General features: G+C 51.5%; 2 long non-coding RNA genes across 10 annotated transcripts; one reads left to right on the top strand and one right to left on the bottom strand.

Moving 5' to 3' along the window:
* Window positions 1-1,403: 1,403 nt before the first annotated feature.
* Gm41638 lies at window positions 1,404-12,270 on the bottom strand. Of its 5 annotated transcripts, XR_877040.3 has the most exons (3): window positions 10,772-10,915; window positions 9,325-9,941; window positions 1,404-5,469 (listed from the first exon to the last, which is right to left on the bottom strand). It is a non-coding gene; the product is annotated as a predicted gene, 41638 (long non-coding RNA). The 5 variants fall into 5 exon arrangements; XR_003952366.1 differs by lacking the exons at window positions 9,325-9,941; window positions 10,772-10,915 and adding an exon at window positions 12,150-12,270; XR_003952364.1 differs by having other exon boundaries at window positions 9,325-10,890.
* Window positions 5,460-8,761, top strand: Gm35229. 5 transcript variants are annotated; one of them, XR_385830.4, is made up of 4 exons: window positions 5,460-6,317; window positions 6,500-6,656; window positions 7,915-8,202; window positions 8,676-8,761. It is a non-coding gene; the product is annotated as a predicted gene, 35229 (long non-coding RNA). The 5 variants fall into 5 exon arrangements; XR_003952369.1 differs by having other exon boundaries at window positions 7,915-8,060; window positions 8,676-8,758; XR_385833.4 differs by lacking the exon at window positions 7,915-8,202 and having other exon boundaries at window positions 6,500-6,644; window positions 8,676-8,760.
* Window positions 12,271-15,307: the final 3,037 nt, after the last annotated feature.

Here is a 15,307-nt window from a genome sequence, read left to right on the forward strand (position 1 = left end):
AGGAAGAACATTGCTCCTGTCCCTAAGCCCTGGGTCCAGCGCAGAGCCATGGAAGAGAGGCACCATGTCCCCTGGTTAAAGACCTGAGAAGAAAAGATCAGAAGGAAAAAGAACAGATCAAAGCTACTGACATGAACATCAGCAAATGTCCCAGTTACCTGTGGTTGGTGGCCATGGGACTTTCCTACCAGAACATTCACACCCACCAACATGGCCACAGAAGCCACACTAACATTGTCATCTCTAAATCTCAGGACTCTTCCAGAGGACTTATCCTTTGAGCCTCAGAATCCTTTTGCTTATCCCCAAAGGCACAGATGTACCCTCTGTGGGTGACAAGGATCGATTCACATTCATCCCTAATCAATATAGGCTGCTCGATTCTCCTCCTCCTCCATTCAGCAATGGTTCACGACGATCTGCAGCATGTAAGGTCTTGCCAGAAGCGTTGGGAAGCAGATTAATCCTGTCTCTGCCTTCTTGGAGCTTAAGTCTCAGCAAGAAAGGTAGACACTAAATTTTGTGAGTGGGGAGGTGGGCTGGCACTACGGAAACACATGCCGCACCCTGAGGTGTGGATCAGAGTTAGGCAGATGGACAAGGGAAGAGAAGGAGGAAGACAGTAAGGTTGAAGGAGAGCATAGGGGCCACAAGTGTGCAGAGATCCTCACTGAGTGCCCATTAGGGCATTGGTGGAAGCACAAACCGGTACAAATCTCTCAGAAAAAAAAAAAAAAAGGTGCTGTGGATAAAAAGACATGAAGGTGTGGCCTCTTAGACTGGTGTTTTCATATCTAGAAATGCATCCAAAAGATATAATCAGAAATATGCACAGAGGTGTACAGTGCAACATGGCCTAAACATTCCTCGGTCAGGTTGGTTGGATCCATCATAAGCACATTACAATAAAAATGCAATGCAAAAGCTAGGTGTGATGGTGCACGCCTTTAATCCCAGCATTTGGGAGGCAGAGGCAGGCGGATTTCTGAGTTCGAGGCCAGCCTGGTCTACAAAGTGAGTTCCAGGACAGCCAGGGTGACACATAGAAACCCTGTCTCAGAAAAAAACAAAACAAAACAAAATGCAATGCAGATTCAAAAGTAAATAAATATCATGGCTGTTCCTCTTGGTCTCTGTCTCAAAGTCGTATTGGTGATGCAGGAGAGAGGTCTATAAAGAGAAGAGAGGGTCACTGGGGGCCCTGGGGAAACTGGGGGGAGACAGGAAGGTCAGGCAAAGGTTGGGCATGCAGAAGAGAAGGAAGACTCAGGTCCAAATGTAGCTGACCTGGGGAAGTGGGTGGCGTGCTCTGGCCCTGGGACAGCTGGGGCCCTGGCACCGGCTCCAGGCTCCAGGTTTAAAGAGCTTTAAAAGCTTATTTAAAAGGCTCCTTAGACATCAGATGGCTCTTAAAAATCAATATTTTGATGATTTGAGTGCAAGGGAATCAGAAACATATGGATCAAATTGCCCTCAAATTATACACACTTAAAAAAATGTGTTGGTCTTTAGCAGGCTCCAAATATTTGAAAAACAGACAGACACATTGTCCTCATCTCCAGACAGAGGTCACCTTGAAGAATCTGCAGAGGAGGTCCGTGGGAGCTGGCAGACCTCAGGGGAGAGGAGCGGTAGGTCCTCTGGGGAGCCTTCTGCGTAGGTGGGGCAGCAGGGAGCAACCACATGCCTGGTATACAAAAGAGTCATGGCTGCTATGACTCTGCTCTATTTTCCCCCATAAGACAGGTAGGCTCTTCTTCTCTGTCCCAGCACCAAATCTTGCCTTGGTGAAGAGGCTGAGAGTCCACGGGGATTGGTAGTCAGTCTGGTGGGAATGCCAGCCAGTGGACTGCAGACTCCACTTTGGTCAGAGAGCTCCTGTCTTCCGGTTCGTGGATGTGGCTGGCAGTTGGGTTGGGAGTGGGGCACTCTAGCTTTTGAACTCTGTCCCTGGAGCCCAGAGGAGGAGATCAGGTATACCTGGAGGGCTGGCCTGAGGTGTTCTTTGTTCTTCCTGCCTTGAACAAAGACACTCCAAAAGAATAAATAGGGACCTATCTGGTTTCCCTTTCCAGCCCATTCTGCCCTCCCCCACACCCTACCCCCACTCCCGTAGGCATTTTGGGCCCTGAGAAAGCTGAATAGAGGAAGATGAGAGACTGCTGTCCTGAAAGGGAGGAATGTGGCTCAGATCCATCCTTGGCTACCCCATCTCCTTGGACCTCTGGCCTCTGCTCTCTCCATCAAAGAGCACGCTGAACTTGCGATGCCCTTTTCTTCCTAAACACCAGGCCACCTAGTGTATTCTGCGCCTCCCAACGGCCCTCCCCAGGGCCTCACAGCCCACTGCTGGCCCATGTGTTCCTCCATCAGTCAGAATCAGTTGTCATGATTCCACCTAGACGGACAGGCTTGCAGGCCAGGCTCAAGGCTCAAGGCTCTGATGTTTAAGCAACAGCCCATGGTTGTTGTCCAGTCTGAGGAGGGAAGCAAAGGGAATGACCATCAGGCAGGAAGAACAAAGAACACCTCAGGCAGGTGGGCAAGCCCTCAAAGGAGATGTTGGCTGGCACAGGCCTATTGGACACATGGGACACAACAGGCCACTAGTAGGTGGCCACCAGCATTATGGGAGACAACCCAGTCTGCTCATTTGGTTGACTCTTTACCGCCCTGCCCCCTGTGCTTTCTCAGGGAATTCTGGAGACAGGACTCAACCCTGAATGGGATTAGGAGTAAAAGGGTGGGGGTGGGGGATGGGATTTCACTGGGATCTAGGTAGGCGGTCTCCAGGTCATCTGAATGCTATTGGGTGCCTCAGGAATGGGTCGAGTAGGTGACCCATGGCCATTTTGCCTGCACAAGCTAATGTATGGGAGAAAAAAAAAAGGCAGAGAAAAAAAAGCTGGTGCTTATAGGTGTCTTTTTTTTTTTTTTTTGGGTTTGGTTTTGGTTTTTCAAGACAGGGTTTCTCTGTATAGCCCTGGCTGTCCTGGAACTCACTTTGTAGACCATGCTGGCCTCGAACTCAGGAATCCGCCTGCCTCTGCCTCCCAAGTGCTGGGATTAAAGGTGTGCGCCACCACGCCCGGCTATCGGTGTCTTTTAGAAACAATGAGAGGAAGGGGAACAGACAAGGTGCCTTAAGCTGCTGCCGCTTCTCCCTGTGGCTTAGGACTCACCTCTGGAGCTCCCACCATGGGAAGAAACAAGACCTTGACTTGGACCAGACAGGCACTGAAATGACAGCCCTGGAGGAACACATGGCTGCTGTACACATGGCTGCTCTGTTCGAGTGTGCTGGAGCCAAGGCTGGGCCTGGCCCTCTTCAGATCTGGGACGACCGTGCCTCCGCACTTATCATCTGATGTTTAAGCAACACCACCACATGCCTGAGCAAATGCAGCCCACCTCCCAAGCTTGGTGCAAGAGCTCCCCACCACGGACAGTGGGGGCTAACTGGGGTGTGGGCTATGTCTCCTCCTTCCCCCAATCTGCTGCCTCTCCACTCTCATCCGATAGCACACGGGCGCCACTTCTTTCTTCCTCTGGCATCTTTCTCTTCAGATCTGCATCTCTAACATCCAACGGGACGCACAGCCAAAGCTGAGAGGGCTCCTCTTCCCTTGTGTTCTTGTCGGTCATTTGCTGCTCAGTGGGAAGATCACAATTCTAGGATCTGTCCTTGTCCTTGTCCCCTCAAGTCAATTCATCATAAGCCACCCTACTCTCGATCACATCTGTCCCCTCATCTTTTCATCCCCTCATCTTTTTCTCATAATCTCTAACCTTACCCAGTCTTCTCCCTTTCTTTTCTTTCTTATTAAATTCCAGAAACGGAATCTAGGACCTCATGCATCTTAGGCGACTGTTCTATTACTGAGCACGTTCCCTAGCTCTCCTCTTACTTTAAAAATGTTTGTGTGTGTGTGTGTGTGTGTGTGTGTGTGTGTGCATGTGTTTGTGTGTATATGTACGCATGTGTGTGCATGTGTATACATATGTGTGTATGTATATGTGTGATAGTGTGCATGTGTAGGTATATGTATGTGTCTGTGTGTGTCTATGTGTATTGTGTGTGTGTGTCTGTGTATGGTGGGATCTCCAGAGGTGAGTGCTAAGTGACAGGGAGAAGCAGCTTGAGGCGAGCACACGTGTGTCTGCCAGAGGTCAGCAGTAGATAGCTTCCCCAATCACTCTCTACCTTTTTAATTCATCTACTTATTATTTTTGAATTATAGTCTATCCCTGAACCTGGAACTTACTCATTTGGCTTGACTGGCCGGCCAGAAAACCCCAGGGATGCTTCTGCCTCTGCCTCTGCCTCTGCCTCTGCCTCTGCCTCTGCCTCTGCCTCTGCCTCTGCCTCTGCCTCTGCCTCTGCCTCTGCCTCTGCCTCTGCCTCTGCCTCTGCCTCTGCCTCTGCCTCTGCCTCTGCCTCTGCCTCTGCCTCTGCCTCTGCCTCCCCAGTGATGGTCTTTAACCAGGGATGCTGGGAGTTAACTCATTCATACATTCATTCCTATGACGTAAGCACTTTACCAGCTGAGCCATCTCCCTAGCTCTTGCTTTTACTCTTAGATTCAGAACCTTAACTAAGTTGCTCAGACTCTTCTTCGCTTCACTCTGTAGCTCAAATAGGATTTGCACTTGTGACGTTCCTGCCTGAGTCTCCCTCGTAGCTGGAATTACAGGCCTGGACCACCATGCCTAGTTAACCTGTCATGTCTGACTGCCTGCCCGACTTTGCTGCTCTTTCCAAGAATCAGACTGGCTAAAACAGGCTAGTTCTCAAGGTCCTGGAAGGCTCCCCTCTTTTTACCTCATGTACCCCTGGCTTCTGAGGCAGAAATTGGCTTCTTCGAGCTGGCCCCATGCTTCCTCTAGCCTTCTCTCTGTCCCCTGCCCTGTCCCCCACATTCTGATACAAGCCCAGGGATCTCTGTAAGTTCAGCAATCTCCAGTCTCGCTCCCCTCTGACCTTTGGTATTCGGTGCCCTGTGCCTGCATCCATCCTGCCCAGCCCCTCTCTAGGTCCAGGCCTCCCTGCCAGCTCCCGAAAGTTCACAAGCAGCCCTGACCATGCTTCAGCTGCATAACCTCTTCAAGTCCCTCTTAAAGACTAGCTGTTCTCTGTGAGGGCTCCGTGCTTGGGGAATGTCCTTCTGACAAAGAAGGCAATGGATGAATCTGAGTGGTTGTCATCAGCCACGCCTCCGAGACTTCTTTTGAGGTCCCATTCAGGGAAGTGCTCTGGCTGGCATGCCTGGCCCTTTGCAGCTCCCAAGCCAGTTGAGATCTTTGGTTGTTGTTGATTTCTGTTTGGGGGTGCGCATGCCATACCATGTGTGAGGTGGTCAGAGGACAGCTTCGTGGAGCTGGGTCTTCTTCTCCACCTATGCATGGGTTCCAGAGCTTGATCTACCACAATCTCAGGGTGCCACTGCCTGCTAAGCCAACTCACTGGCCCTTTAAAAAGAAAAAAAGAAAAAGAAAAAGAGAGAAGTTTAGGTTTGGGTAGTCAGGCTGGTCTGGCGGGCTTGGGGATTCTACTTATCCCTGATGACAACCAAGGGGTAGAACTAAGACCAGGGTTCCCTGACCATAAGCCCTGCAAGTGTAGCTTTGGGCCTGGCCACAAAGCAGGGGCACCAACCACATCGCTATGGAAAGAGAATGGGGAAGAAATGTCTCCAGTGCCTCACTGCAGACAGCGCTGCTCAGGGCCCTGGCCACTTCTGCATTCCGTTTTCAAAGTCCCTTAGCAGCCTGCTCCCACTCTGATTGCTGGCTTTTGGTGACACTAATGCCAACACTGTCCCAGTGGATGTTTGGTGGGACCAGGCGGACCGTGTGTGCGTGTGTGCAGGCACGAGGGGCTCTGAGGCGGTTGGAAACAAAGGCCCGGAGTGAGATCCAGGGCACAGCTGAACTGCCCTGAACTCTGCTTTTTTTGTGTTCAAGGAAATGCATAATTCAAGAACCACCCACGGCCTGGCGGCCCAGCTAAGCAGGGCTGGAATGCCTTTCCCGTTAGGAATTGTTTTTTCTAGTTAGCCTGTAACCCTTCCCCTGCCGCTCCCAGCTCCCCGGCAGCTGGGGCCTGACTCTGCCTCAGCCTTCCTCAGAGATCCACTGGGAGGGATGGATACCAAGGCCGGCGTCCTGAGACATCTCCAACTCTGTCCTACTTAGGCAGATTTAGCCAGTGGGCTTGGGGACAAATTGTGGCCTGCAGTTGCTTCTCCTACTCAGAGAGGCACTAGAGACAGCCCAGGCTGCAAAAGATGGGGTCCACATGGAGGGACCCAAGAGAGGTCTGTGTGCATGTTACAGTGACTCTCTTAGGACTGTGAATGGTGTCACTGTGGGCTAACAGAATGTGGATGGGGGAGGGAGGACTTTCTCGCCCTTGTCTAAGTGTGTCAGTGGGTGCTGTGGCCACGTGCGGGGAGGGACAGCACACTCTGGAACTGACTCAGAACCTCTGTCCACCCAGCCCTGACAGCAGCCCTTGGGGCCTTCACTCCTGGAGGAGGAGGCAGTACCACGACGTGCCCCATGTTTCTTCCCTCAGCGCCCTCAGCCTCATAGATGCCGGGGTAGAGCAGTTCACCTGAGCTACACATTTTCAACCCCAGAGGGTAAGAGGTCAGGTGTGTGACCATCTTGCTCCCATCCTGTTCCCCTCCCTGACAGCTCTTTGTACTCCAGGTTAGGGACCTCCTGCTGCTCAGACAGAGGTGGGTGTGGGAGTAGGAGGCCTGAACTCTGCCTGTCTCAGCTCTCAACACTTTCCCTTAGCACCCTGCCTTTGTCTCATCCTCCGGAGGCCTGGTCTCTGGCCAAGGAGGGGTGCTGAAGGTTGACCCAGCCCCCAGCTCTCCTGCAGGGAGGAAGGTCTTGGTGGAGCTGGGAGACTCGGTCCTATGCTGACAAAGACCAAGTCTTGGACTGAGTCGCAAGCCCAAGGTCCAGGTTGGTTGTGCCCTGGGCAGCTGGTAAGATGCACAGAGCCAGAGTGAGGTCCAGCATGGCCACTGAAGATTTGGAGCAATCAAAAGCCTTTCCCCGCCAGGACAGGAATGTAGCCGAGTAGCATTTGGGACCAGGCCTGGCAGGGCTAACACGGCCCTAATTGAGGCCCTTTTAGACTTTTAATTATAAGCAATATTTTCCCAAGCTTCCTAAATTGACCGTGGAGACCTGCTGGTGTTAGTGCCTGTGCCATGAACGAGAAAGAAGGGTGGGGATAAATGGTTGTTAAAGTGTTTGCAGCAGGTTTATTTTAGTAAAGCGTTTTGGGGTGAGAGTGCTCACACAAAGTAGAGACTAAAGTCAGGTTTCTGGAGTTTGGAGGCACACGCCTGCAGGCATCATCAGACACATGGGTGGAACCTGAGCTTAGACAAACACCTGCAGAAAAGCACGCAGTGCAGACAGTTGCATAAACAAGCTGGAAATCCCTCCCCCGGCACCTGGAAGCTTCAGAAAGGAGAAGGCTGGTGGCTCCACCCACCTCTCACCTTGGCCTCCTCCCAGGCCTCTAGGCTTCGGAGGCCTTCCTAAGGCCGGCAATCAGAGCCTCAGAGCCTCACAGCAGGGTATTTCTGCTTGTGTTCAAGTCCCAGGCAGGCTCAACTGTCTGGGAAGGAACACAGAGCCTTTGTGGGGAAAGAGTAGTCAGCCTTCAGCACTCCAGGTAGTCTTGAGGCACCTTCCTGGTGAGACAGTCTAGTAGTCTGAGGAACAGCTTGTCCAAATTACAGAGGTGGAGCCCTGAGGTGCCTCCAAGAGGCACAGGGTTGCCCACCTTTCATCAGAGCTTCCAGGGCAAGCTATGGGGTTCCCACAGTGGGCCTGGCGTCTAGCCTGTCTCTACACTACTGGTCACCCGTTCTCCCTCCACCTCAGGTACTTGATGCCTTTGCTGTAACATTGAACAGTCAGTACTGGGCTCTGAAGGCGCCAGAAGCTAGAAAGAGCAGACACCTAGACAAGAGTAACTTTTCGTCTCCTCTCTGTCCTTGTTCTTCATGTTCCATACCAGTCCAACCCAGGTAGACACCAGAACCCCTCCTCTTGTCCACCGATGAGTCCAGGAATGGTCACACGTAGGGACTCTGAGAGGGAGGGAGGCCAGAGACAACCTTGCCTGCTCTAACAGACATCGTGCCAAGAGTACTCTGCTGTCAGAACAGGGTGAGACACAGGGAGCCCAGAAAGCAGACCCAAGATCTTCCAGCCAGGATTTGAGCAGAAGGAACTTTGGTGGCTGTCGCAGGCCAGACCGTTGCTATTGTCCTTATCTGGGGCTCCTGATTCTTACAACACGTCATCAACGGCCTCTGGAGTCAAGGGGCCCCGTTGTTCCTCCCCAAGTAGACCGTTATGGTTCTGCTGTTAGGGGAGGCGGGGAGGGGGTTGTCTGCTTAATTAATCATTTTGGGCCACCCTGGGAAACTCATTAAACTACCTCAGGCTGGGAGCCGGAACACTGCCCTCAAAGTCAGATAGAAGTTTCTAGTTTGTTATATTGGGATTTTGGGGTTTCTTTATTCTTTCCATTCATATGTACATGTGGGTAGGAAAGGGTGTGTGTGTGTCAATTGTGCCCTTGTATCTACCATTCTCATATGTGTGTGTGTGTGTGTGTGTGTGTCTTTGTTTCCTAGATTCAGCAAGGAACTTCCCCTGATTCTTCTTAATTACCAGCAGTGAAGACATTCAAGACGCCGGAGAGCAGAGGTCAAACCCCACCTGTTTTCCTTGCACTTCATTTTCTGGCAGTTCCCACAATAGTGTAGATAAGTTAAAGATTAAGGCAATCTTTTCTAATTAAAGTAATTAAAAAGCGGGGTGATTGTACCTTTCATCTGAAAGGGAAAATATTTACTCATTTAACTGTAGGCCCTTAAAAGCATTCAGGAGGTCTATTTGGACAAACGGATGCTCTTCCCCTCCCTCTCCCCCCCCCCCCCCCCCGCCTGCTCTCCTAGGGATCGAGCGTGCCCTAAGGGAGCACACACACACACAAACACAGAGAAAGAGAGAAAGAGAGAGAGAGAGAGAGAGAGAGAGAGAGAGAGATTGGTCTATGGAGAGCTTGGAGCAGTCTGAGCAGGGCACTCTTAAAGAGCCAGACAGGAAGGGGGAACCTAAGGTCCCAGAACCTTTGAGCCTGCTTCCTGACAAGCATAGTGGGGCAGCCTCTGGAGCCCTCGGAACTTGAGCTTGACCCAGGGTGGGGTTTTCTTTTGTTGTTGTGTTTGATTTTGTTTTGATGGAGCAGGGCCTTCTTGTTCAGACTGGACTAGAACTTACCACATAGCCAAGGCTCTCCTGGCCTTGAGCTCCTGATCCTCGAGCTTCAGCCTCAGGCTTCGAGGCGCTGACCTTCAGGGGAGACTCTGGCTCTGCCAGTGGTGTTTACCATCGCTCTTTCTTCCTGGGACAATGACCCAAAATCCCATAGCTGGGTCCTGGCTGCTGCATCCCCTTTAAGCCTCTTCCCTCTGACATGGATTGGGTTAATAGCTCTTCAGCGAGGCTGGTCAGTCTTGGATATCGTCTTCCCATCTTCCCCTGCTATGGCCCAGTGGACAATTTTTACAGTGGCCTTTTGTGCAAGGACAAATAAACACTTGGTCACCAGCAGAGTAGATATTTATGGCTCAGGCTTCTGGCAGAATGGCTTGCAGTGGTCCTCTGCTCCTAACCGCTGTTTCCTGGTGTGTGAAGCTGACCGGTCCAAGTTGAGACTTTTCCTAGATAGGGGTCTTCTCTAGTGAGGTGTGGCAGTGGAGACAGAGACAGCCTACTCCAGGAAGGGTGGTAGGTGCTTGGAGCAAGTAAAGAGTCTGGGGCGCCTAGGCTCTTTTCCACACCTAGTCTCCACTGCTAGGAGGAGATGCTTCAGAGAGGGGGAGCTCTCCCAAGTCCTCAGAACATAACAGGAAAGAAAACTCAAAAACTACCCTGGTTCACTTGTTCTCCAGCAAGGGCCTGGCTACTTCTGCCTGCCTCAAGCAAGATAGCATTTGTAGTCTGATCCATAGTCCCTAGCTGCTACCCCTGCACAAGATAACCTGCCCAGACTGTATGTGTGAGCAGATCCCGGTCTACAGTGAAGCTCTCCATCCAGGGAGCCCTGGGCAAAGAGAGGAGATGGGTGTGGAGCGCTCCCTGTGTTGTGAGCTTAGTGTCAACAGCCTATCTTTGGACTCTGGACTCTAGGAAAGCCACCCCAAACCTCCCTCTTCCTTGGCCTGCCCAAACTCTGAGCCTGGTTGTGTACTTTGCCCCTGACACACCTCCCATGGTTTCAAGCACCTACCCCCCCGGACTTCTGGAGAGGCAGATCTCATTCTGTCATTTCTCTGCCTGACAACCCACCTCTCCTTGCATGCTTGCATATGACATATCCTTACTCCCTGAAGCATCTTACTGGCCCCTGAAAGCCCAGGACTCCTGCAAACCTGTGGGCACAGGTGTCCCACTACAAAAAGGGCAAACAATTAGAGGGTGCCTGGATGCCCAGAAGCCTATCAATAGAGCCCAAGGGGTAAGCTTTTATCTTCCAGCACAATGCAATGCCTGGGTAACCCTGGCTTCCTTCCAGTGCCAGTGTTATCCGTCTGCACTGGCTCCCTCTACCCCAAAGCTGCCTCCGCCTGAAGGATCAGGGCGCTGGCAGCAGAGCCCTGGTCTCCTTCAGCTGGATTCTGGGAATTGTATTTGACCCAACCTACGCATTTGGTGATTAACTTACTCAGTGGAAACTGTCCCTCGGGGACTGGAATCCATGCTGCAAAAATAAATCCCCCCTCTGGACCAGCTTTCCCCATCTCCCTCTTTCGGCATCAGGCATCCTTCCCTGCCCCCTTTCTTTCAGCTTTTTATCTTTATTCTCCCTCCCACTGAGACCCAAACAAATCTGGTAAACAAACTGTCAGGCCACTCTCTTAAAGAGATAGCTCATGGCTGTTGCATGCTTAGCTTTCCTTCCTGCTGGTGGGCTCCAAAGGACGAGTGGGAGGCGGGATTAGGAAGTGGACCATCACTTAGGAGACTAGGAGACAGGAGAAGCTAGCCTAAGGCAATCCAGAAAACTGACCCGGCCATTTAGGGTACCTCAAGGAAGTGAGGGACCAGGAAGGAGCCACTGGGGCTATCACAATAGCAGATTCCTGGGTAGAACTGAGGGTTCAGGTGTTCTCTTTTGTTTGGAGATCAGGAAAGGCATTCTTCTTTCTGTAGTATGACTTGTAAAATCATATTTGCATGTGTAGCTCCTCCCTACTGCCCCTAGATCAAGTAAGCACATCTATGAAATGACAGAAGATAAAAGATAGTGACATTGGGGATTTGGGTCCTGGTAGTCACGGGCTGTTTTCTTCTGGACTTCATCTACTTGTATGTTGCTGTTGTAGTGACTGAAGTCGCCATGGGGTCAGTGTGTGTGTGTGTGTGTGTGCCTGTGCATGTCTGTGTATACATGTGTGTGTTTATTTCCTTTGTGCTAGGCCACTGCATTGAGAAACCTCTGCTCCAAATAAAACCCCTCTCTAACCCAAGTGAGTGTACACCTCATTGCCAACAGAGTCATCTGAGTGGGAAATCAGTCGCAGGCTGGACTCATTCTATTCCCAAAGAATGGGAGAGCTGACAGGCCAGGCCCTGAAGTCACCCGGGAATCCTGTGCAGGGTGTTTGCTGAGATTCTCCAGGCCTCGTGGCTGCTCCAAGACCAGACCTAGATCCAAGTAGTGAAGTCTGAGAGAGCACCTCCTGACAGTGCTCCCTTTAGAGTGTGACACTGCCTCTGCCCATTTCTTGCCCCCAGCATAAAGTGCCCATAGCTTTTAACCTTAATCCCCCTCCACCCCCCAATGAGCCAAATGACATTGAACCAAGGTGGCTTTTCCCCTTTAAGGGAACACAGAGCCTTTCTCACTCCCTCTTGGAACCAGGCAGAAAAATCTCCTGGTGGGCAGGATTACCCGAGGTTACTCAGTTTTCCCAAAAACAGGCCTGAAGGCTTGTGTCTAAAGCGAGTTTTTGTGTGAGCCTTTCCCAGTGATTTATGACAGATGTGGTAGCCTAGCTCGCCCTCTTCCTTCCCTTCCTGGACCAGTAGCTTCCTGTTACCTTCATTTCGGCCCCTAAGATTTCCAGGGACACAGTTTCCAAAGACGAGGAGCCTCGGTTCAGATGGCTCTGGCTTGGTGAGAGCCTAGCACATCCTTTGGGCTGGATCTGTTCTCCCAAGGTTTTCTGATCTAATGTGAGAAGCTCTTGGAGCCATTGTGACTTAGGAGAAGGGCAGCAGGAGGCCCTAATGGGTCATAAGCCAGTCTGGCCCCTTCCTCAGTTTCCTGAAGGCTCTTTCCACTGTGGATCCTGTGCCCAGCGTCCTAGTGACCCTCTGTGACCTGGGTCTGTCCTTCAGCCTCAACGCTGGCCTGTACTTTTCTGAAAGCAAACTCCTGAACACCAGAGGATGCCACCGTCGATAGATACAGGGTTTGACTTTAAGCCAGGAAGATGTGTTCCAGAATTCCCAGTAGCCCTCCTGCACACAGAAGTTCCCCCAGAGAGAAGCCACATCCTCTCAGCTGGTGTCTCTTGGAGGAGCTGGTGGCAGAGAAATGAATTTTAAATAAATCATTCTCTCCATAATGCCTTGGACGTTTACAGCTAGCATGGTCCTCTTCTTAGCCGTTTGCCGCCTCAAAAATCCCCTAGGACATAACATAAAGGTCTGCATGAAGATAAGAGTCTGCCAGTGTAGCCTTGTGGCAGTCATGGGGTCCAGGGAGGAATGGTGCTGCCTAGCCAGGTTTCCCTGGGCTGTTGGATCCCAGGCCATTTGCAGAAACCAGAAGCCTAAGTCCAGAGCAGATTCTGGGATACAACAGGCCAACAAGCAGAGCTCATCTGGGAGCCCAGCCCGTGTAGCCTCTTTGAAGAGTGCGCTAGTTATCATAGGTACGAGCTTATTGAGGGTCAGAGTTAGGGCTGGGGCTATGTTCAAGGCCACAGGGTTCAGTCCCCAGCACCGTAAAACAAAACCAAGGGCCAACGCTAGACAGGAGTGTCTATGTCTCTAACAGCGGTCTGTGGGCATCACTCGGAGTGTTCTGGTGTAGTAGAAAAGAGGCCCAAGGATCTGGATTTCCAGTAAGTTCTCAAATGATGCTAATACTGAAGGACCTGCTCTTTGGAAACACAGCTGGGAGCTGAAGAGATAGCTCAGCTGTTAAGGGCTAGGCTCACATCAACAATAAGAGAAGACAGTGGTATTAGACCATCTCTTTAAAGGTTCAGAAATCAAGGCCCTGATGTATTTCAGGAAGGAAGACTAACTCAAAGAGGTCACCAAGGGGTAGCTCGCAGAACTGGAAATCAAAGGTCTCATATCCTTGGGTTGGTAACACTCTGTTACCAGCTCTCCCTGTTGGCCGCCATGGCCTGTTAGGCACTGTCTGGAGACAGCTGTGACTTGGAAAAACAGGTTTGTACCCATAGCAGCCAGTTGGTGCTAGAAGCGGAAGTGGCATGTTTTGGCATATCCTGGCCTCCAGGTTGAAAACTGTTTATTGGAACAATTAAGAACACAGCTTCAGCGTAACCACAAAACCAAACAGAAGCCTTTATCTTGGGTAGCATGCTGTTGGTTTCCTCCTGTGCCCTGGCGGGGTGTGTGGAGTGGGCTAAGTGGGTGAGGCAGGGTGGTTCTGGGAAGGACACTAGCACCCTTCACCTACACTCCTGCTTTCCGATCAATCAGGGGAATGGGGTCAAAGCTCTTTGGTGCTCCTTGGTGTTGGTGACAGGGTAGGGGACGAGGGTGCTGGGGAGGACCCCAAGCTTTTTCATTACGGACCCTAAAGTCTCCGGAGGCCCTGGAGGCGAGTATGGGGCTACTTGTGTAATTGACTGTAAGGTCACCATCTTTCCCTGCTCCAGAGATCTTGTCCAAAGCTATCTCCCTTCCTGGCCTCAACCAAAATATGGGTAAACTCACACCCTCTGGGGCCTTCAACTGGAGGAGTTCACTGGAAGATAAGGAATATATTTGCTTATAGTTCTTGGATCTGAAGCAGCGCCCATAGCAAGAGAGCCCAGAGGCCCCAGGACCTCAACTCCTACTGAGAACTATGGTCAGGGGAGGGAATACCAAAGACAATAGCCGTCTGGCCACCCCACACCCACCAACTCCCAATCAAAGCAAAGCAAACAAACACCAGGCAGTTGAAAAAGAGTCATTCTGAGAAGTTGTTTCTGTTGACTAAACATTGGCTCAGTTGCTCCACCGATATGAGGGCCTGCCACGGGACTTCTGAGAGAGGGGCCATGTGCTGGGAGGGAAATGAGACGGGTCTGGAAAGAGCTACAACCAGAGCAGCACCAGGGGGACTGGCAGTGGTCAGCTGAGGGTAAGCCTGCCTTAGCCTCCCACTGACTAGCCAGATGGACTCAGAGAAAAAAACAAAACAAAACAAAATGCAAGCATAAGCTTCCTCCCTGAGCCCCAACCCCAAAGCTAGGAGCAGAGCTGGCCCACCCCAGTCACAGCCTGTCAATGCTAGCCATTTCACAGAGATGCGGTCTCCTGACTGTTACTGGGTGCCTATCGATCGATCAATCAATCGATCACTCTGCCTCGTTCCTGGTGCTGTGTCCTCTCGCCTTCTCTTTCTCCTTCTGGGATACAGCAATACATTTTCAGGTGTCTCTCTAACACCTGTAGAATTTATCTCCAGAATCTTAGATTTGTAAAGTCATACATCTTACTCTGGCTCCAAATGACTCACACTTGTCAATCTTGTTTCCCTGGTTACACACACACACACACACACACACACACACACACACACACACACACACACACACAGACTTCATGGAAACTTCCTAGGGTATGAAACAAGTCTCTTGCCTGTCACAGGCCCCTCCCCTCGCGCTCCACCTGGGTCTCCCTTTGTGGTTGGTGAGCGGTTTGGGCGCTGACCAGTTTCACTGATGACCCTTTTTCTAAGAGTGTGTGTCAGCAGGAGGAGGGACCCCGGAACACAGCTGGACACTTTTTCTCTGCCTCAGAGGCTGCCTTGGGTTTGTCTGAGGATGGGACGCGAGGGTTAAGGGCCTGGGAGACAGGAGATGTCTCCCTTAGGGAGTTCCTTCTCACATGGCTCTGTGATCAGTGGGTGGGGTGGAAAGGGAGTGTAGGGTGGGAGTACCATAAAACCTGTATCTCCCCCCCCCCCCCCCCCGCCTCAATCTCCTTCTCCTTCCCAGCTCCTGGC

This window comes from Mus musculus, chromosome 17, assembly GCF_000001635.26.
Source record: "Mus musculus strain C57BL/6J chromosome 17, GRCm38.p6 C57BL/6J".
NCBI lineage: Eukaryota > Metazoa > Chordata > Mammalia > Rodentia > Muridae > Mus > Mus musculus.